This window comes from Sylvia atricapilla, chromosome 21 (genome assembly GCF_009819655.1).
Source record: "Sylvia atricapilla isolate bSylAtr1 chromosome 21, bSylAtr1.pri, whole genome shotgun sequence".
Classification (NCBI taxonomy): domain Eukaryota; kingdom Metazoa; phylum Chordata; class Aves; order Passeriformes; family Sylviidae; genus Sylvia; species Sylvia atricapilla.
In genome coordinates this window covers 9396983-9417534 of record NC_089160.1, presented here as the reverse complement: position 1 = coordinate 9417534, position 20552 = coordinate 9396983, and the positions used below count along the sequence as shown (strand labels likewise).

General features: G+C 44.3%; 1 protein-coding gene across 3 annotated transcripts in view; it reads left to right on the top strand.

The window, feature by feature from the left end:
* The first annotated feature begins 71 nt into the window (after positions 1 to 71).
* Positions 72 to 20552, top strand: part of STAG2 (STAG2 cohesin complex component) — a 69886-nt gene continuing 49405 nt past the window's right edge. For all 3 annotated transcript variants that reach the window (XM_066333731.1, XM_066333729.1, XM_066333730.1), the window contains exon 1: positions 72 to 295. The gene's annotated coding sequence lies outside the window, so the exon portion shown is untranslated. The remainder of the gene's footprint in view (positions 296 to 20552) is intronic.

Here is a 20552-nt window from a genome sequence, read left to right as displayed (position 1 = left end):
CGCGGCCGCGGCCGGCCAGCAGGTGTCGCCCCACGCCCAGGAGAGCGGGCCCCGCTGGGCGGCCGCCAGGTGGCGCCTGCGCCCTCCATTCGCCCGCGAGCCGCCGAGCAGCGAACACCCCAAACAATCCCCAGCGCCGCCGCCAAATTAAATAACCCCGACCCGCCCGCGCCCCCTCCGCGCCCACAGCCCGGCACCGGCCGGGACGGGCGTGCAGCCGGCGAGTCGCGCCGGGGATACGGGAGCGGAGCTGCGCGCCGGGGCCTCCTCGCTGCCTACGCCGACACTGGCCAAGGTAAGTTATAAAATGGCGGCGAAGCTTCTGGAAGTTTGGCGGGGGGACGCGGGATCGCGGTGCGCGGCGGCGATGAGAGGCCGGGGCCCGCGGCCCCCGGGCCCGCGCGGGCCGCCAGGCCGGCTGGCCGCGGGGACTGCGCGCAGCCAAGATGGAGGACGGCGGGGCCGAGCCGCGAAAACACTCCAGCCCCCCGCTTCCCCACCCCCCGTTCCCGGCGCGCCGCGGCGGGGAGGGGGGAGGCGAGCGGAGCGCGAGTGAGAGAGCCAGAGGGCGCCGAAAGCGGTCCCCCTGCCCGCCCCGGCCCCCTTCCTCCTCCCCTGAGCCGGCCGCGGGCAGGCCGGGCCCGGCGCTCGGCGAGCTAAAATGGAGAACCGCCTTCTCCTCCTCCTCCTCCTCCCCCCTTCTGCCGAGCCGAGCGGGGGCTGCCGGCAAGATGGAGGACTCGGGCATTGTGTGCGTGGGGTGTGTGTGCGGGCGAGCCGGGCCGGGCCGCTCGGGTGGGCGAGCGAGGGGAATGGGGTCGGGGCAGAGCCGCGCTCGGGGGGAGCGCTGGGCCGCGCACAGAAAATGGAGGGGCGGCTGTCGGTGCCCCGGGGTCGAATGTCGGGGGAGGCCGCGGGCAGGGAACTCGCACTCCTGACAGCGCTCGGCCACGGCCCCCTTCCCCCTGCTCCCCACTGCCCAGCAGCCCGGTTCTCCGTCCAGCCCGCTCCCGGCGGGTTCCCCGCGCTGGGAAGTGCCGAGGGGCCGCGGTTTGTCTCCTCAGTCGCTCTTCCCAGAGCTGGGGCAACTCTGGCCGCCCTTCCCCGTGACTCCCTAGGAGGGCTGGCGGGAGCGGGGCTCCTTCGGCACAAGTGAGAACGTCGGGACTGCCCTGCACCTTCCCCCCTGGTGCCCAGCTCGGCAAAGGCCTTTGTGGGTCGCGTTTTCCCCTCCGAGTGACTTTGGCCGAGCTCCTCGGTGGCTGTCCGCTGAGAGGAAGAGTTGTGGCAGTTCCCGTTCGGCTTCCTTTATTTTTATTTATTTATTTTTTTTATTTTGTAAAGAAAGGGCGCTTGCCAACTTGTGCCGGGGCCGCCCGATGCCGGGAGCCGCGTGTTGCAGGAACCCCGCTGGGCTCCGCCGGCCCCGGAGGGGGAGGGGGGCAGGAGGAGGAGGGAGAGTGCTTCTTACTGGGGGGTTTTGGCGCCACTTTTGTTTTAGATAGTGCTCCTCTGCCCCCTCCTCCTCGGCACGCACTGAACTGAGCTGAACCCTGCCCAGGTAGGAAACGAGAGCTTTCCTGATGTTCCTCTTTTCTGAGCGCTTATTTTCCCTACGCGGATTAAAAAATATATATATAGCTATAGTTGTCGCTGCGGTGAGGTGCGGAGAAGAGGATGAGCGGCCGCAGATGGCCGGGCTGGGAGGCCCTGCTTTCCGGGAATTCCCCTCGCTGCCCCAGCGCATCCCTGGTGCTGGGCGTGCTGGCCGTGGGGCCGCACCGCTGTGCTCCCGGCCGCGCTGCCTCCATGCCCTCCTCTGTCCCGGGGGCGTTGTGTAATCCGTGTGCCCCGTGCAAATCCGGACCCACCGACCTCTTTTTCTTTTTTTTTTTTTTTTTTTTTTTTTTTTTTTTTTTTTAATTTTTTAAATTTTTTTCCCTCTCCTCGTCCCCGGGAACAGGCGCGGAAGCGATCGGGTGCTTCTTTGGCTGCTTTTATTTATTGCGCTGCCGGGGCTCGGCTCTCCTTTCTTGTGTTCCCACGGGATGCGGCGTTAGGAGGTGACACAAAGTTTCGACCACCGCCGAATCCGATATTCGAGTAACTGAGGGCAAGTGGGTGGCTGGTTGTTTAGGTCGGTGTCGTTTTGGGGTCTGTAGTTTGCTTGGCGGTTTATTTTATTATTAAATTACTTTTTGGCAGCTCGGGTAGCGCTGCTGCCCCCCTGCCCTGGCCGCGCTGGGAAGCTCTCCGTTCCCGGGCCGCACCCCGGTGTCCCGGGCCGGGCTGTGCCCCGCGCTGTGGCTGTGGAGCGGGGGGGCCGTGCCGTGCCGATCCGGGCCGGGCCGTGCCGATCCGGGCCGGGCCGTGCCGATCCGGGCCGGGCCGGGCGGGCGCCCAAGTGCGTCACGGCGGCCCCGCCGGGCCTGCTCGCCGCGCTGGGGCCGCGCCCGCCGCCCATTGGCCGGCGCCGCGCGGGAGGGGCCGCTTCCTGCGCTGCCTCCGCGCCCGGAGCGCGCCTCGGGACCGCCCCTGCGAGCGCCTGCACCGCCCGCCGGGCCCGGAGAGCGCCTCGGAGCGTGTCCCAGAGCCCCTGCACCGCCCGCCGGGCCCGGAGAGCGCCTCGGAGCGTGTCCCAGAGCCCCTGCACCGCCCGCCGGGCCCGGAGAGCGCCTCGGAGCGTGTCCCAGAGCCCCTGCACCGCCCGCCGGGCCCGGAGAGCGCCTCGGAGCGTGTCCCAGAGCCCCTGCACCGCCCGCCGGGCCCGGAGAGCGCCTCGGAGCGTGTCCCAGAGCCCCTGCACCGCCCGGCCGGCCTAGGGATCGCCGCCCTGAGAGCCTCTGCACCCCCGCTCTTGTGCTCTTCGGGAGCTTCGCTGTTTTAAATTACCAGGAATTAGAGATCCTGGCGAGTCCTGCAGCCAGGTGTTTTCCAACATGTTCTCTCTGTTAACTCTTGGCAGTTCCGTCTCGGTTTGTGATTGATTATTTCTTTGTCGTTGGTAGCGCTTGGCCATTCGAAACAACTTCATCTGTTTTTCATAGTCTCTGCCTTAAATCAGTGATCTATTTATTATTATTCTTGGAGTATTTATCTGGTATTGAACAATGTGCAGGCTGGCTGATGAGGTGCAGAAAAGTAAATACCACGAGTGATTGTGCAATTGACTATCATTAATCTCTGCCACCTGGGTATCACTTGTTCATTATCCTCAACTCATAATTTTGTGGATGTGTCTTCCTGGTGATCAGTCACAAACTCAGTACCACAGATCTGGTATAGGGCTCTTCATTGGGTAAACATGGTTTGTTTTCTTTTATGGGATGGTTACAGTTGCATTACTAAATAAAACACGGTGTGAGACCTGCCTTGTTTTTAGCATAAACTTGAATATTTTTGCTGCTGAAAGCCCTGGAGGTGAACAGGCTGGAATCCCCACACTGTTCTCATTAATCAAAGACTAAAAATGCCTCAAAGGAGAAAAACATTGATTGAATCCCATCTCTGACAAATAGATCTTGCTCTGTAACTCATAGGTTGGTCCTTCTTGGCAAAACCAGTGCCATTTTACAGTGTCGTCTACAGTTGGGCTTTGTGTAACCTGACATAAACTCCTGATCTTCTGTTGCTGTTTGGATTAAGTTAGCTGTGGTAAACTTAAGGTTGCCTGGTGTATAAGTTTAAATTCAACTAATCAACCAACCAAAAAACCCACAGGTGTGGAACTGGGGGATAGGAGGTGCTTTAATTTTTGTGATGCTTCCTTAACCTTCAGATTATTTCCGAGTTATGTACTTGGCCAGAGTTATGCTTTTGGAGCCTTTTTATGCATTTACAGTTTCAGGAAGATAATGCTGAATAAAGTCAATAAGCAATGTAAGGACGTGTTAAACTTGTACTAAGAAGTTAAATTAAAATTTATGTACAGCTCTTGTGTTCTAGATATAAAGTCTTGATGTTTTGCAACTGAAAACTGAAATTAAATTTGAGTTGGTTCAAATCAAGGATTCTGTGATATTTGAATATATTTTTTAAAAACAGGGTTCTGTAAAATGACAAAAAATTCTAGTTCATAGATTATTAATATACTTAGTTAAAAATGCATTCTGTTACTTGAATACCGTTCATTTTATAGATTGGAATATTCAGTTAGCTGGTTGGTAATCTAACTCAAATTCCATAAATATATCACATTTGAACTTTACGTGTTCAAGTCCTTCAGCGATTAGAGCGAAATAATTTCCACTTGGAGTGTAAATAGAATTGTCAGTTAAATACTCTCTAGGTTTATTTTGTCTCAGTATAACTTACCAATAGCAACTGAATTATAAACAAAAAAGTAATGTAGACAGCTTCTCTTGAATATTACATGCTACTGCAGTCTCCTGTAGAAAATAGCTGCAGGCAACAAACCACTTGAAAGTTCCTGCTCTTGGTGGTGGGAGCAACTGTGTTAGATTTAGTTAAGTCATGAAATGATATTGGCACATCAAAGCTTTATGAACTTTTTAAAATTAGATTGCTCTTTGTCACTTATGGTTCAAATTTAGAATGATTCCAGAATCCTTGTTTGTCATTTTCATTTGTGGTCTTATTGTCTCAGTTGTTTTGCTGCAGGCAAATATTTTAGGAGAGATGAGCTTTTCTGAAACTTGTGTGCCAGTAAAAACAGGTTGTATGTTTTACAGAAACCTGAAATACTTCAGTTGCTTATTGTCACCAAATGAATCCCAGAAAATAAGCAAATATTTCTGTTTGTTCCTTGTGCTTGTTGGTTGTGGTACAGGAATTCTGTGTTTTGGCAGGTGAGACAAGGTTTTCAACTCCGTGTGATCTCTGCCTACAGTGGCCATTTCTTTGACTGATTCGAAAACTTAGGAGAATATTGTAGGTGTGAATTTCCAAACTGGTACTCTTGGTTTTTGGTGGTGGATGTTGTTTTGTTTTGTGCTTGTTGGTTGGTTGGTTTTTCCTCCCTTTTATCTCTTTTTTCTTCTATTGACGTGTGTAATTAAGAAAACATACTGGAAAGAGTAATATGTTGTCGATTTGGTCTCTGTCAGGGAGATGTGAAAACTTCCAAGAGCTTCATCTGGTTCAGCACTTGTTTTGTCATGGGAAGAAGTGATTGATAGCAGCCATCAACATACCAGTTAATACTCTTAAATAAAAGCTTTGCTCTCTTTCTCAGTATCACTTAAAACATTCATGTTCTGAAAACTGCATCTTATATGAGGTTCATTGACAAAGAAGAGAGTGATAATCTAGTCCTTGGGAAACAGGTGAGCAGGGAATTGGAGTTTTAAGTTGAAAAAAAAAAAAAAAGCCTGCACATAACAAATATATGGAGGAATGGAAAGAGCTCTCTTTCACGTGCATCACTGAAACGTAAATGGGGACACAGCCTACAGCCGTCGGTTAGATTCAATGCCACTCAGCGTTTCAGATGAACTCCCCTTTAGAACTCGAAGGCTAAGTAAAAATGGGAATTCAGGTCCCACGGTTCCCGGGTCATTGGCAGCGGCAGTGCTGCGGTGTGGGCTGCTCTGGGCCTCCTGCTGACTGCTGACCCTCGTGTGCTGTGCCCCCAAACCGAGCGGAACGGCACGGTACTGCCCGGCCTTCAGTGCCCGGCCTAGGGGCGGCAGGTGCTCCCTGCTGTGCTGCGCCCCCCGCACGGCGCGGCTCGGGGCTCGGCGTTCGGGGCCCGGGGTTCGGGGCCCGCGGCTCGGGGTTCGGGGCCCGGGGTTCGGGGCCCGGGGTTCGGGGCCCGGGGTTCGGGGTTCGGGGCTCGGGGTTCGGGGCTCGGGGTTCGGGGCCCGGGGTTCGGGGCCCGGGGTTCGGGGCCCGGGGTTCGGGGCCCGCGGCTCGGGGTTCGGGGCCCGCGGCTCGGGGTTCGGGGCTCGGGGTTCGGGGCCCGCGGCTCGGGGTTCGGGGCTCGGGGTTCGGGGCCCGCGGCTCGGGGTTCGGGGCCCGCGGCTCGGGGTTCGGGGCCCGCGGCTCGGGGTTCGGGGCCCGCGCCAGGCGCTCCGGGGCCGGCTCAGCGCCCCGCTCCCCCCGCGCCGCCTGCAGTGCCGGCCCCGGGCCGCAGGGGGCGCGCCGGCGGCGGGGCAGTGTCGGCCGCGGCCCCGGCAGAGCCGCTCCGGGCTCCCCGCCGCCGCCCGGGCCGCGGAACCGGCGGAGCGCTGCCGTTCCCTCTGCGCCTTTCGTGCTGGAGCCTTAGTACGCGGGCTTCAGTCGGCTTTCTTTATTAGAAAATAAATCTGCTCTCCAGAAGTTGTTCATCTTTGTGGTTTAAGGGTAAGCCTTGGGATCTGATGTGACTTCCGACAAGGGCGGATATTTATTCAAGTGTGCTATAGCAAAACCTCATTTTGGGAGTACAAAGGTGAAATTGTGGATTTAATCCTATGCTGTTTTAACTAGAATTTGTTTTCCTTAAGCATTCTCATCTTGACATTCGTAAAAATCTGGTAAAGTTGGAAATTAATTTTTGGTGAGGAAAAGTACAAAGTAAGGGATATATCTGAAGGTGACCCTCATTTAGATCATCGCAGGAAATTGTAGGACTGGTGCCAGTTTGTTGAAGGTGGGAAGCTTGTCTCAAGAAAGGTGTTTCAGTGTTCAGATACCAACGCATAAACTGTGCTCTTTTTTTAATTCTGTCTGTTTGATGGATAAGATCGCTGAGACTAGACCAGAATCCTAGATTTGATGGGTTATGCCATTCTGTTATTTCACAAAATAATCAATCAAATTTTAGTATCTCTGTATTTCCAAGTTTTCCACTGTTTAATTGTCCTTGATCGATAAGATCTTGGGTAGAGAAGAGGGAAAGGGAAATACTTCTTCCACAAGCCTTTTCTGAGATCTGGCCCCCAATTTTGGAAATAGGAGTGTGGGAAGGTGTGATTCCCTGGGGTAGCCCTGTGGCTTTCATGTGGCAGTGAGTTTTTCCTAGCCTTTACTGGCTACAGATCTGGATGGAGGAGTCCAGGAGTAGTCTCTTTAAACTTTATGCCACTTTGAGTCAGAAATGAAGGACGTGTAGGACTGTATTTGTGTGCGGATACCTCTTGTCTTGCTGTGGCTTCAGAGGGGAAAGAAGTTGTCCAGTAGCTGCTTTGTCCAGGTATGTACTTCATTGTTGTCTATTCTGCACATTTTTTTGATTGTGTAGCTAGCTGTGATTTCTGCCTTTGGAAGGCTTATTTTTGTAAAAGAATACCATCAGAAGAGGGAGTAGATGTAAGAAGATTGGCATACATGGCAGGGTAGTTTGTGAGCTGTGATTGAGAAGCTGATCACAATACCTACCCAAAAAAGTATCTGAGAACATGTGTTGGTTGGTTTTGGGGGTTTTTGTGGATTTTTTTTTTTTTTGGTCGGTAGGTGAGTGGTTTATTTCCTTATGGCTTTGAATTTAATGGCTTATTAGTCCTGCCCTTACACAATCTTTCATGCATTTTACTTTTCTGTGCTTTATTTCAGTTAGAGCAATATAAGGGAATATATGTGACACTAGAAATCATTTTGTTTTCTGCGGCAATTTTTTGTTACTGCTTCTGCTTAGCTCTAGAGAGGAAAGTGTTTTAGCCGCTTGTGTTTTGAAAAAGGTCTCAGATTGTTCCTGTTGCCATATAATGGCTATCTCTGCAGTGATTTAGACTGATAAGAATTATAGCTGTAATGTCAAGGTTTCCTATTAACAAAATAATGAATTTGAATATACTGGCATTTTGGAAAAGACAAAGAACATTTCTGGTACTACTGACTATTTTAAAAAGTAACAACAAACCTTAGGTATGCAGGTTTTATTTAGTTGGGGTTGCACTCCCAGTTTGGCTTTGGAGTTGCTGCAGAGATGCTGCTTAGCTTGTGGCCAGTGAGTGATGAGCTGTGGGTGATGTGAGGGACCCCTGACCCTACTGCAGGCTGCCCTCAGGTTCCTCCCCTCTGCAGGGGCACGTCAGCCCCAGCCAGTGCAGCATCCTGGGGGGAGCTCTGCTGCCAGGGTGTGTGTTCTGTGTGTGGTCACATGGCAAAGGGCACTTCATGCAGTTATTTCCCTATTGCTCAGTCCGTGGGAGCTGCCTGGAAAGGGATGGGCATCGTTGATGAGGGGGTGATGCTGCAGTTCTTGGTTATGGCTGGATCACAGCTTTTTACTGAACATAGGATTTCAGCCCAAGTTTTAAGACTTTCCTTGCAGCATCATATCTGGGCAGAAGAAAATAGACTTTGTTTACAAATAAAAATAAGCTAAGGCTTATTCAAACTTGTTCAAGCTAAGGCTTTTTCAGTATTTCCTGCTATTACCTGTTACTCCTTTACGTAAAACTTCAGTTCATCCCTTAAGAAGGATCAACTGAAAATTTGGACCATATCAAGTCTTAGTAAGCAGATAATAAACACGTGATATAATTAGTTGATATTTTTTTTTTTTTGTCAGAGTGTAATCTTCCAGCAAGGAGAGTTCATTATAAGTAGAGTTTGTATGGAGTAGGGTATGAATATTGAGGGTCTGCATTTTTTCATATGTTACTTTTATTATTGTCCTGTGGATAATTGAATATATAGATTACTGAACTTACAAAAATCCCCAGTGTAGATAGTAAATGTCAAGAACACAGCCTCATAATTTATGCTTGCATTTGAGGTGTCTGGTTTTCAGTTTGAAGGTGACTGTCAGACAGGAGTCCTGGAATGAGACATTTTTTATAATTATAGATATAGTGGTGAACTAATTTAATTTGTATAAGATGGCCGTGCATCCTGACCACTGGCCATTTCACTTCTGATTTTTCTTAGAGAACTGGTTATTCTGATGTTCTTTCCAAGGGAGGAAACTGGGAAGACTGAGCCTTTTTTTTTCCAAAACAAGAATGACCAGTGGCTGCAGTTGGTCTGTCATCTGGCAGAGCTGTGCCTGTGGCAGGGAAATCGGCAAGAGAATTGATATATTGCATTTTGATTCAGGGTAAAGAATACAGTCTAAATATATTTGAAGAGGAAAGGCTGTCATATTAATAATTTAGGATTAATGACATAAGAATTTGTAAAACCTGGCTGTTTTGTAGCGTTTTCTGATGGGAACAGTATTCTTGCAGGAAAGTTCCAGTTTGGTGTATGAGTATATACTATTCTTATTGTTTCTTCTGTACCTGTATGGACAGTTATATCCACAATACTTTCTTTTGACACTACATGAAATAAAGCTTTGTGTAATGAACACACAGTTGCTTCCTAGAAGTTAATGCCACAATGAAAAAATAATTTGTGTTCTTGGTCACAGATTGCTGAGGTGGGAAAGGACCCCTGGAGGTCTAATCCAACCTTCTCCTTAAATCTTGTCCTCTGAGGCCACTTGTCAAGCGTAGAATGTTTCAGAGGGTGAAGTTTCTACAATCTCTCTGACTATCTATTAGGCTGTTCCTTTTGGAAGGTCCTACTTGATTTCAGACTTCAAAGGTGTCTTCAATTCCTGTGAAGATTGATGTTTTTCACCCCCCATATGTTCAGAAGGTATCCCTTGATGCTGCAGGTTTGGGACTATAATGTCCTGATTTAGAGCTGGGGATTTCTTTTGCTGTGAATTTTAGAAAAAGTGACAGGTAAATGTCTACTGAGTGACTTTTTGGAACCTGCTTTTCTCTTCCCTCCTGTTCCATGTGCTGTATTTATCCTTCTGCCTAGTGCTCAAGCTTCACTTACTGTGTCTGACAAAGTCTTGCAAATAAAACTTCCTTTCCTAAGCATTTACCTGTTCACTTAAGTGTCATTCATACACTAATCAGAATGATTCTTCTTGCGGTTTTCATATTTAAGCAGTGATATTTTTATTGCTTTTCATAAGTATTATTTCTAGAAATCTACAGTTCATTTGAAACTATGGTAACCAGAAAGGAAAGCTGCACAACTATCTCTCTTGGATCTATGGTGTGGGTCTGTTGTTACTTGCCTTATAAACAATTGGCTAAAGAAAAGGTGAAACTGGCTTTTGCATGTTGATTTACCAAATGTATAAAGGATTTAACAGGGCAAATGCTTCAATAATAATGGAAAATGTTTGGGTTTTCTTCCCCACTCAATTACATTTGTTTACAGTATTCTGCGTTTAAGCTGTTCTTGTTTTATTAAGTATGCTTCCATTCAACTAGTTTTGGTAAGTCGTGTTTTCAAAACTGATATGTAATAGAATTTGATTAATTTAAAAATGTTTATTGATTAAAAGTATTGCTGATGCAGTGATGTGTATGCTGTATTACCACTCTGCTGTGAAACAAACCTGTTTTTTTACACAGATGAGCTGTTGAAATATAATCAAAAAATCAGCCTTTAGGAATTTTATTTCTTTTGCTGCATTGCATTGTCTCTGTTATGCTGCTCAATTTCTATTTAGCAATACAGTGGTTTTATGGAAGTTAACTTAGAGTATGATTGTACCTCAGAGCAGTACTTGGTGCTAAATAGAAATTTTCAAAGGTGGCAAGACACAGATTGTTTACATCAATATGATATCAAAATGTCAAAACCATTTTTAGACACTTTCAGTTCAATAGCATTGGATAGAAGAAAATACAGGAAATCATTTTCATATACAGTAGGTGACTCATTAGGATTCTTCCTATTCACCCCCAAATGCAGTAACAATCCCTGTAAAATTGAATTCTCAAGGGTTTTCCTTTTTGTGCCAAAGGGCTGTAAACTATGCAAAGCACACCTTGCATTCAAAACTGGTTAGAGAAGTTTTGTTTACAGGAGAGGATTTATGCATTCTTGCATAATCCTACAAATGGGCTTAGTCTTCCCGTGTCTCCAGTGAAGGGAAGCATGGAGAAATTCTAATGGTTCTTTTGGATGTGAGATTGACTCAATGCTCCTGGTCGCTTGGGGATTTCAGACACTTACTGAAGTTTTTCAGTTCCTTTACAATAAGCACTCTTTGTTAGTGCATGAGGAATTAAGTGTCCTAGGAGATGAAATGGGATTACTGTGATAAGGAAAATACAGCAAGAAAGATAGGAAGGGTCAGAATGTGTGAGAATATGGTGATGAATACTGGAGCCATTTCAAAAGTACACTGTGTGTCCAGTTCTATCATCTTCTCCTTTTTAATCTTGGAATACATTGCCAGACGTGGAAAGGTGCGAATGTCTTGAATATTTCATTTTTGGATTCCTGACTATCAAACATTAAAGGCTTTTTGACTGGGCTTTGAAGGGGACAAATGAAAACTGATGATCCATTGACAGTGTTTTTTCTGTGAGGGTAGTTGGTGGAGAAACTAGTTACTTTACTGATGTGAAAGAACAGAATTGAGTAGTTATGTAACAAAGTAATTTTTCAACATAACTTCACATGCAGAGATTCCTCTCTCATTCATAGTGTTCTTCCTTCCATACTTGCTCACTTCAAGCTGCTGAAGATGAACCTTCCATTCACAGGCAGTTCCATGAGTGGGTGCTGCTGCTGGGTGGTTCTGTCTCTGTGTCTGACCACGGGCTTTTGCTTAGCCTTGGCCTGTGTTGTGTGACCACTTGAACGCTACAGGTGAACTGTTTTAAGGAGCTGAACTCTGAAGAAGAGCATTTTTCTGTGGGTTAAATTCCTGTGGAGTAAAATGTGTGCTGCTTCTGCATGAAAGAGGATATTGGAGCTTTTGGCCAATAAAAATACTGAGATACTCAATATTTCAGTTGAAGCGTTTTATCAGTTGCGTGGTCCAACACTAGTAGCAATGTCTGCTGAACTGTCGAGCCAGGAAAAGAAAACTCTATTCCTGCTATCATCTACTACTTTTCTACCTGGTCTTACTCATGCAAACCATCAGCTGAAATGCCAATTCCAAAAGTAGTCCTCTAATCTCTGCAGTGATCTCCATTTTATCTTTCTTTTCCCCCCTTTAAATGTTGCAAAGTCTGTCATAGATCAATTAGAGCTCCACAAGGAAATCCGGGACTGCAGTTGATTTGCATTAATTTATGCAGGCAGGAAGATGATGTACATTTTTCTCTGGTTTTAGTCTGTGTGCTGGTTAGAAGTTATGCAGGTGTTACTGGGAATAAGATGGAAGGGATAAGAGAGGATTCTAAGAGCAGTTAGAGAAGATTTTTCTTGCAGCTTTGGCATGGTTAATCAGATGCTGTTGTAGAAACCCTGCTAGACCTCCTCCTTCAGCTGGATGCTTACCAGCCTCTGTGGTTAGATCTTATTATGAGCCTTTGCACTCTGGAGTTTTCTGTGGTTCCTGGAAGCTGCAGTGCCACTTCTGTATGTGAGATCTGGCTTTGGCCTGTTGACACAGTATGGACCATGCTGTGCAGTGATCCTGAGTCCCAGCCCTGCTGGCTGCTGCAGGGCTTATTTCTGAGAGTACCTGATAATTAAATCAGACTCTTTTTTAATCTCGTAAAATAATATTGTCCTTCAGAGATACTGAGAAATGCCTGAACATGTCATGTGCCTCTCCTCTTTTCCTCACTTTTGGCTCAATTTAGACCATTTTGTTTTCTTCCACTCTTGGAAGAAAGCTTATGGAGTGTTCTTTGCAACATGGGATCCTAGCTAAGAAGATGCTGCCTTTATGTGTTTGGGAAGAGCTTTGCTCTTGGGTGATCAGAAGCTGTTACACTGTGATTCAATGCCTAATTCCTCACCATTTTAGATTGTAAATCTGGGAAAACTAGTCTGCTCTAGGCAGAATTGTGATGTACTGAAAATAAGATAGAATGTGAAAATCAAACTGACACCTACACCGTAGGCTGACTTTGCTCTGTGAAGCTGTGGTCTGGTCAGGAGTACCAGGTAACAGGAGAGGCGTATTTATAAGATGTTTGGAGTTCTGCAGATCATTTTAGGTTGTACAGAGGATTATAGAGATGTGGGTAGTTCAGCCTGCATTTATATAAGCTGTGTTGGAACAGGAGTTTCTTTTTTGGTGTAGGAATTTGTAGCAGGCAGTGAGCACTGGTTCTCCTCAGTTTTGCAGGTGCTCCTTAGGACTGTTGTGAATTTAGCTGCAACTGCCTGAGCTCTGTTTCTCCTTACTGCTGTTGAAATGTTTCTGTGGGACTTCCCTGCTTGGAAGCATGCCAGAATGAGTGTGTGGGAAGACTTAATACTGGCTACTTACATAGCATTTTGTATGTTCAAACTCTTCTGCAAATATTAACTAATCTTTATTTAACATTTGAGCCTAATTTCTGTCACCATAAATCAGTAGCAGGCAGTTATGACCCCTATTTTTTTTTAATGTCAAAAGAATAAAATGCTGTAACTAGAATAGTAAGAACAATCTTTATCATCTCATTAACATACCGTTTTTGTCACTGTAGCCTTCTGGTTTCATGTGGCATAGAAAAAAGTTACGAATGGAGCATGGTGCTGCTCCTCAGGAGGTCTCTGCATTGTGGGAATCACATTGTGTTCATTTTGTGTGTGGTATTTCAAGCTTTTCTCTGTTGGTTTTTGTTTCTGCAATATTAAGGTTTATTTCTTTCCAGTCTGGGGAGCCATAGCATATTCATAACAAAGTAATGCTGTGAGAATAATGTTCATTCTGAGCTTGCTGCTTAAGAACTGTCATTCATCTTAAAATACATAGTTAGGTAGAAAATTCCTGTAAAAGTTATTGAGGTTTTACCCTACTTGTGTCTTGGCATTATAAATGCCATTTTCAGTTAACCGATATTTATTAAATAGAACTTCTATGACAAATTCATTAAGCTATTAGTGTTTTAATTACTGTAAGGTTCTCGCAGCACCAAAGCTCAAGCAGCTGTGGATGTTTTTATTAGGGTCCCATATTTTACTTTGAAAATTACTCTTATATTGTTTTCTGTTGATGCTGTTGATCAGCTCTAAATGACTACTGTGTTGTACCGAAGTATTTTGCTGTAGCAGTGTCTAAAAAAATCAACATATGGATTTCAAACAGATTTATAATTAATATATATGTCCCTTTAATGTCCCTATAATTAATATTAATGTCCCATTAATATAATGTCCCTTTTGAGTGGCAGTTTTTGCTGATAGTTTGTTTTGCATTCTATTAGTCAGGTTCTTTTTATTTTGAAGAGATATTAAAATAGTTTTCTTCATGTAATTTACAACTGTAGTTTACATGAAGTGATAAATGTCTTTGCAATTTGGATTGGATATGTTTTCAGCATCCTTTTAAAGTGTGGCCTCAGTTCTGGCTTAAGTGTTAAGATTTTGGCATTCCAGCTTTTGCTTTGGAAGTTAAACATGAAGGAGGTTTATACAATGAATTGCCTGCTGGAAATAGCCTGGATTACTAGGAGGAGGTGTTGAGGTCAGGTACAGGTGTGGCAGTATAGTTGCAGTATGTTAAAGCAGCTTGTCTTCTGCACCACAGCTGGCCTGGACACTCTTCTCTTTACTGGCTTCCATCCTGGGGACTCAGAGGGTTGAGGGCAATTCTGAATTTGGCTTATTGGTATTCAACTTTGAGCAGAGAATTCAAAGAGAAGGTCCCTAAATAATGTAAATTTCTTTTCATTTGTTTTCATTTGTAATAGCATTATTTGCAGAAGCTTCTCAGGTCAATGAAGAAAATAATTAGGAGTAGTTCTCATTAGATACTTTGGGAGCATTGAACTGCTCAGTGGTGAATGCTGTCTCCGTTGGAATAAAGCTACTCTTGGCTTTGCATGGACAAATGGTAGATTCTAATAATGTCTGATGGGTTGGAGTAACTTTGTAGTAGTAATGGATTAGAGAAACTGAATGAGACCACTCTAGGTTGTACTTGGTAAAATGAGCCAGTGGTTCATTTTTCTGAGGGAATTTAAAATTTTTCTATTTCTGTCACATTTCTGGTGCTTTCGTTGCCATTTTATGTAGGCTTTAGGCAAAGGGGATCAGCTGTTGGCTTATCAGAACGTTGGATTTATTCAGAGAGCACAAACCAGGGTGAGTTTTGAATTTCCATTCCAGAAAGTGCCTGTGGGGCCAGGCTTTTCTGTGCCATAGCTGGCTCGGAGACACTTGGTACAGACAGGGAATACTCCCCGTGGTGCCATGGGCAGGGGGCAGCCTGGCTCTGGGGCAGTGCAGTGAGCCCCCAGAACAGAACCAGCATCGCTTCTCACGGAGTTGGATGGTTGATTATGTCTGCCCTGGTGTCTCACTGGTTTTCAAAAGAGCTGTTTTACACCAGCCACAGGACTCTTTTGTTGAACCAGCTCAGCTTATTAAACTGTTGGAAAGCTAATTCATTTGAAAAGAAATTAATAGATTGTTGCTCAGCAAAGAGTATGACAAGTGCCCTTGACTATGAAGTATGGCCAGAAGTAAATGCAAGAAGGGGCAGTGGGACTATTCTTTTTCCAGTAGCAACCCATCTATTTTATTGTATTATCAAACTACTACAGTTATTGTTTGTAGCTTCATTCATTATTTAGCAAAAAAGAGGATAGTTAATGCAATCTCTTCAAAAATTGGTATAAATGTCCTCTTAGTTGATAAGTGAAAGGAATAACAATGAAATGACTAGAATTTGGCCAAGCTGTTACTGTTAAACAGCTTCCTTGTCTACATGTCAATGACAAGTTGAGAAGGTGTAGAAAAGGCAAAGATTGTGAAATAGGAAAGTAAGTAGGAATGGTGGAAGTGCTTAGGTTTTAGAATGCATTTTGTATAACATATAATGTGTTTTATATTCTAAGTATTCAATAATAGTGGCGTAAAACCTTTTAACTGCTGGAGGGCATGATGGTTTAAAATGTATATTTAATTTTTAGATTTGGTAGTGTCTGTGCAAAATACTTACCAACGACATTGAGAGTTGAAGGGTTTGTTTTGCGGGGCATATATTGAGCTTGCAGTATCACAGAATAGAGTCAAGAGTCTAAGAAACATGGGATATCTGTGTTACTTCTATGTAAGTGGTTCTCTGGAGCCACTAATCTGGGAATATGTTATACTCCAAATGAAATAGAGGAGGATTCTTCTCGTGCTTTGGGGAACCTGTAAATGGTTGCATTGCCTGATTGACTGATGTCAAACAGTATAAGCTGCATATTGCTGTAAAATCATTGCTGGTTTGGGCATCATACAAAACCTTAATTATTGCAATTGTCACGTCCTCAAACAGTATCTCATAGTGAATCAGAAGGTTTTATCCTCTACAGTAATAAACAACAAGCAAATCAAGTTACTTGAAAAATGTATTTCACCAGTGTTGTTACTAGATCCTGAAGTCTTGAGAAAGTGATGCTAAGGAATGTTTTTCTATGAATATACATGGAATGAATTCAAAAGGAGAGCAAAATAGGTCATTTATGTTAAGAGAAATGTAAATTGCTGAGAAAAAGTGTTGTCAGAAGTGGTAAGAAAACACTGGTTTAGACTATTTTAATGATATAGTGATAAATCAGCATTGAAGAAAATGCAAACTCATGGCAGTAAGGACTGTCCTTAAGGAAAATGTGGTTGGGTATATATTACATTATTTTGGTTTGTTATAGTCTGTATTTGTTTTACTGGACAAATAAGGTATTTACTTTCAGAGATACTTTGTCCTGCTGTATAAGTTAAGGTTTTTATTCTAACAATACTGTTGTATTTAAATTCTTTAGAGTAATGGTGACTTTGGAAGCTATGTTCTGTACATGTCTTCTCTTTCTTTGTCTGCATTCTTGACAACCTCCCTTTCCCCCAAAGCCCAAAACTCAGCTGATGCTATGTTAAGGGCGGGCTTCCATTGTCCCTAATACTGCTTTTAGTATTGCTTCAGATTGTTTTTAAATTATTAAACAATTAACTGTCATATTTAGCGGCCACCTCTTGTGCATAAGGCCTGGCAGCACTCTGAAGTATCAGTGAATCAAAAATGCCACACCTACATGGTATTAGGAAGATGCTGACTTACTCTTGCTGTGCTGATTTAGTCACCCAATTGTGAAATCAACCTGTAACCCAACGGGTTTAATGATGGATCCCATCTCTTCTGTCCAGGACAGATGTGGTTAGTGCAGAATTAGGGAAATGTCTTTGTGGGCCTCAGTGTGAGGGATCAGGGTTCTGGGAGAGTCACCAGGGTTCTGTGGGATGGGATCTGGTGCTGTTTGTCCAGTGGAGATACTTGTGGTGTCACTGTCAGGGGACTCCTGGGTGTGCTTCTGTGTCCTGCCTGCACAGCAGGCAGGTGTTCATGCAGAAACTCTGGAAGATTCTGTGATTTAATTATTGTGCTGCAGTTTTGGACTGTCTGGTAAATTAGACTGTGTTTACTCTGTTTGATGGCTTCATTTTGGAACGAGATGGTTTTTGTTCGGAAAATGCCCTGCAGTAGCTTGGGACAGGCTGGGTTACTGTTCCCCTGAGTGCTGTTCCTTGTGGGCTCTGTGTTGGCACTGTAGGTGGGCATACCTCTTATGTGCATTATCTCCTTGGATTGCTTCATGGGGAACAAAATGAAATTCAGAAGTTACATTATTACTGGTGAACTTCCTAATAACTGTCTACTCTAAAATGGCCGAGAGAAGATTAAGAACATGAATAATTTTTATTCCAGGTTTACAGTTTTCTTTGGGCTTTTTATGTTCCTTTTTATTTCTGGTTTCAAACTGTTTCATTGGAACACATATAACCTGTGTCTGGTGTCACTTACAGAAGTTTGTGAAAGGTTTGTTTCACATGATTGGAAATTAATGAAATACAATTTTCTCAATTTTTTTTAAAATACTGCTCTTGACGAGTGATTTTGTCTGTATTAGAAGTGCTCAAGTATCAATATTTCCTATGAAAGAGGAGAGTATTGCCAATTGTGGCCCACCGAAGGTGGTTAGTAGTGAGTTCTCTGCCCTCCTGACAGGATGCTGGTGTGTCCCTGCGTTGGTGTGGCTGAGGGGCTGGAGCCCTGCGGCAGGGCTGGTGTTGGTGCCTGGCTCTGAGCAGGTAACCCAGTCCTGGTGGTCCCTTGCTGTTCTCTCCTGGCTCTGGGGGATGGCTGCCTGGCTCTGCATCCTGTGCTGGGGCTGCTGCAGTCAGCCACCAGCAGCTTCAAGAGAACATCTTGAGGACATATTGTTTCCTTGGGGATTTATTGCATTTGCAACATCACACCTCTGATCCTGCTGCTTTCGGAATATGATTATCAGCCATTAGGGCTGAATATTTAAACATGGTCACTACACAGTGTTCCCCTTCTCATCTTTGACTTTTTTTTTTTTTTTTCATCATTAAAGATCTCTCGTCAGTCAGTTTAGTTTAGTTTTTGTGGACATTTTCTATGTGATGTTTTTCTTGTATTCCTTGTTCCAGTATGAGTTTTGTCTACTTCATAGTCTTGCTGACAGACATGTTGATTGATTTTTACTAACTGAATTTCTGTACAAAATGCACTTTCTTCATTTTACTGAGGAAAATAAAAGTTCTGTCTTTTTTTCTAGTCATCAGTCAATCTGTGGATGCTTTATATTGTTTCTTCCCCTCAACCCTCCTGTTAGCCTTGTGTGCTCCAGAAAACCAAAAAAATCACATAAAAATGTTTAGGTTTTGCCATCACGTTGCCTAGATGAGAACTGCTGAGAAGTAGTGTGTCATTGCAGGTTAGAGACGGTGTGATATAGAAAACATCCAGTGGTATTTTTACCTGGACAGTCAAAGTATTTTTTATTTGTTGGGTTTTGTTTGTTGCAGCCTACCCTATGGTCATAGTTAGTTTACGTTACACTACTGTGCAGGAGATGCCTATGTTTTAAACCACGTAATTTATTAGTAAATAATAAATAAGATTTATTTAGTGTGTTACTTGAAGGTAGGTTTTGGGAATGGTGAGTAGTAAAACTTGTATTTATCTTTTAGTTTCAGAACAGGGAATTGTCACAATGCATGTACCCTGATGTGTTAATTGGTGAGAGATGTGGTTGAAATAGGCAGCCAGGGCACTTCTTTGTCTTTGCTGCAAATATCAGCTGCCATTGTCAACAAGAGCATTGTTTTGGTAAAGGGGGAACATTTAATAGCATAATTTTATGCCAGTGCTTGAGGGTTGTAAATATTGCAGTCCAGCAAATACTTGGGGATTTCTTGAGCTGGAAATTGCTGCATGTGTTGCTCCAAGGTTGTACCTTGCCTGTGAAGTGAAATACTTGATGATGTAAAGTGAATTGCTTGATGAGCACTTCATTTTCTTCGGAGTTATTGAAAATATTTCGGTATCTGCTTCTGGAAATAGTGTCGGACAATTGTCTTTTTCTCTGCAAATTGCTGTTCTTCCTTCTGTTTAAATTAAGGGTATTGATTCTTGGGGAAGTCAGGCTGTTGGTGCTGTTAAAATTCTCAATTTGTACTATACAGTGCTTAATATATCAACTGAAACTACTTTAATTTTCTCCATTAAATGTTCTTTTGGGGGGCTTTAGGGGCTGTGATTGCTGTTCTAAAATTTGTATATTCAGGCTGGGCTGTAACACAGAAATATTGTGATGTAAAGTATGTTTAAGTTTTCCTTAATGCTAAATGTATCTTGGTAGTCTGTAGTCATTATACAGTTATTTTGCTTGGAAGGAAGATTTGTATATTTGTTTGTGGTTCAGACAATCCTGAGGACATTCTGTTAGGTGGGTAAGGTATCCTTTGTGGACTGAATTTTTTTGTAATCATAAAGTGCCAGAATTATTTCCTTAATTATGTCCTAGGTGTTAAGAGTTTAATGCATTTGTTTGTGAGAAAGCTGTGTGAACACAGTTTTGATGGACGACTATTTTTGATGGACGACTATTCCCACTACAAGAGGGAAAAAATTATTTAGAGCTTATCACTGCTGGCATGTTTACTGTGTGTAAATTCAGTACTAGTATTTGATATCTAAATTTTAACACTTGCTGTGCTTTCTTGTTTTTATTAATACACATGGATGTTAATTGGAGTTAATTGCCTTGGAGACCTATGCAGAGTTGTGTAAATGGAATGATATCTTCTTTTTCATTTCTCAGATGGTGTTTGTGTGCTGTGATTTTCTTTTGCTGTAGAACAGCTGAGACTTTGCCATTCTTGTGCTTTAGTCTTCCAACTCCTCCAGCTGTGTCCTTAGACCTTTCCTTACCAGGCCAGTGAGGTTCTGGAGGAGCTAATTACTGCTTCTTTGGGGCTGTCATCCCTCTGCCCTGACCTCTGGGAAGGTTCGGTGCTGCTGCCTGTCCTCTCTGCTGGGCTGCTGCTCTTACCTTTGTTCCTGCCCTGTAGCCAAGGCTTGCACAAGAGGAATTTCGCTGCTCTGTGGCCCAGCAGGTCTGTCTTGCTGTGCTCAGCTGTGAGAGTGTCTACATACCTTTCTGCTGCCTTCTGCCTTGTTTTTTTCGTGTACTCTGGATTACACCGCAATCTGCAGCTCTAGGAGGGTTTTGCACTTAACATATGAAGTCTTAAGTTAATTCACATAGTAATAAAATTTATGTTCTGTAATTAATTTTTTTGGCAGGCATCTGTTTCACAGTAATGAATTGGTAGCAGTTCCTAAAATGTCTGTTGACTGTCTAGAGAATTGTAAGAAAGCTGGCATTTAAAAATGTTTCTCA